Genomic DNA, 2,500 nt, shown 5'->3' with positions numbered 1-2,500 from the left:
AGGGTTCATCAGCTGCACACAAATTTTGGGAAATTGCTATAAAAAAAAAGAAACATGATAAAAAGAAACAAAAAGACAGGTGATTGTTTTTGCATGTATCAGTAATTAGTAAATATATAATGCATGAGTATGTTACATGTTTCCTAGTGTCACTTTTTTGTCTGTTTGTGTGAACATAATTATACATATGTACATATGAATATGTATATGTGTATATGTTTTTTCTTCTTTTTTATGAACAATGACAGTTTTTTGTTTTGTTTATTGTTTTTGTTTTATTTTTGTTTTTTTGTTTTTTGTTTATTAACTCTTGTGTGGCAGGTAATGTCGTAAAATGTTCTGCTTAGGAAGGGTCCTGGTAGCAGGCACTATCATCAGCTTTTTTTTTTTCTTAGACATATATAGATACTTATGTGTATATATATATAGATAGATATATATGAATATATTATGAATGTATTCAGAATATATAGTCATATATATTCATATAAATATATTATAAATATATGAATATATATATGAATATAAATTATATATATGAAATATACATTATATAGATATATATATTGAGTATACAAAGTATGCATATATATGAATATATATATATATAATAAATAAACACACACACACCCTCTGGCTTGTTTGGTTTAATATTGAATGCATGGCCTGCCACAGATGGGTTAAAAAATATCAATATAACATCATAGGAATGATTAACTTGTTCATTTGAATGACCTATATTTTTACCACAGAAAATTTACCAAGCCTAGCACAGAATATTGATTTTCTCCAAAGAAAACATGGATACCATGGTTTCTTGAAGTATTTTCTCAATGCATGTTATTATTTTTGTACTCTTATACACAGTGTATGTCCCATAAATAAATTGGTTGTTGTAGTGTAGTTTTATAGTTTTGCAACATTAAACTCTAATTGACATAACATAACAGTGCATAAGTATGAAGAACAGTCAAAAATTATATTTTGGAAAATGAATCTTAATACTTTTTTTTTAGATATATAAATGAAATATAAGACTGAAGAATGAAGAACAATATTGTGAAATTACAAAAAGGGAGAACATTATTTGTTACATAAAGTACATCTGATTAAAAAGCAAAATTCAGAAGATACCTACATCTGTATGTTATTTTTACTACTGTTAGTGAACTTACAAATTTGAATAGTAGTATTCTGTACAAAAAGTCTATAAATTTTGAAAAGTATTTAGATTCAGAACGTGAAAGCTCATTATCATTTTAATGGTGTTGGCAGCATTTTACTCTACCAGATCCATATTTACAGATGTCTTTAATAGTCAGTAGTAACTCAAAGAGACCAGTTTTATTGATCTATAGATAAAAGAAAAAAAGAACAAAATTACAATGCTATTTCAACACAGTAACTGTGAAGTGCTGCCAAACAGTTAGTGCCAGAAAACATAAATAATGTGAAAGAAAAGAGTGTATATTTTGGCCAAGAGTTGCTTTGCCAGATATAGAAGAAAAAAATTATTATAGGTTTGTGGCTTGTATGTAGTTGAGTTAGGATATAATGTTTCAGTTGAAGTCACAAACTGAACCTAAACACTGGAGGGTGAATGTTAACCTGTTGGATCTGGGTGACTTGAATGTCATGTCATGAAAAATCCTGGTGACAGCAACAAGTCTTGAAAAATTTTGGATGGGGGCGGGGATGACTGGAACTTGTTGTCATGAGATGTCATCTCTGAGTGCCCAAAGCTCTTGGAGGGAGGCTAGATTTGATGGGCTTTAGGATGGGGGTTATACATTATTTTCACCAGTAAACAAGGGTGGAAGGTATGATCTGTGAGTCTTGGCTAGAAGGGTGACTGCTCCAGTGAGGACACTATTTCCATGCTCAGTAACCTATTCCTGTCCACTGAATGGAGCAGAATATGAAATGGAAAATTTGATATTACAAAAGAAAAAAAAAAATAACGCAAGTAACACGTTACTACTTACTATTATTGATGATGCCGAGTTGTTGTAGACTACATACAGGTATAATGTGCAGTCTGTTCAACAAAACCAGTCTAGAGTCTGCATGACAAATGACAAATGTAAACCTCAGAAAATGGCAAAACAGCAAAAAATGCACATGCAGAATAAGAGCCAATAGCATTGTAAAGGGCTGTGATGCTGACCATGGATGTTCATGTTGGCCAGACCTGCAAGCCACATATAGAGGAGAGTCACCACTCAAGTGGACCTGCAAGGCACCTGGATCCAACAGCTTGAATTTTCACCAAACTCAAATTAGATGTACCCTTCTGGGGCAAGATAATGTTTACTTAGCACCTCATTCAGACTAGTATTCACAAGGGCCTTATCAGGAAAAGGTCTTAGGCATTGTTATCTGTTACCTTATTATTATCTTTTCCAACTTTGTTGTAACAAATGTTACTGAATCTTTAATTTACATTTCTGTTCTTGCCAGTTTTATAGGAATAAGATGCTTCCTACCTCCTCTCCATGGC

At 31.8% G+C, this 2,500-nt stretch overlaps 1 protein-coding gene across 8 annotated transcripts in view; it reads left to right on the top strand.

Annotated features, from left to right (window-relative positions):
* The window catches only part of LOC125042986, a 19,829-nt gene extending 19,330 nt beyond the window's left edge, over positions 1 to 499 (top strand). For all 8 annotated transcript variants that reach the window (XM_047638862.1, XM_047638869.1, XM_047638863.1 and 5 more), the window contains exon 6: positions 1 to 499. This exon is cut by the window's left edge and continues 585 nt beyond it. The gene's annotated coding sequence lies outside the window, so the exon portion shown is untranslated.
* The last annotated feature ends 2,001 nt before the right edge of the window (positions 500 to 2,500 follow it).

Source organism: Penaeus chinensis, chromosome 33 (assembly GCF_019202785.1).
Source record: "Penaeus chinensis breed Huanghai No. 1 chromosome 33, ASM1920278v2, whole genome shotgun sequence".
Taxonomy (NCBI): Eukaryota; Metazoa; Arthropoda; class Malacostraca; order Decapoda; family Penaeidae; genus Penaeus; species Penaeus chinensis.
Note: the sequence above shows the minus strand (reverse complement) of the source record. Positions and strands in the feature narration are given on the sequence as shown.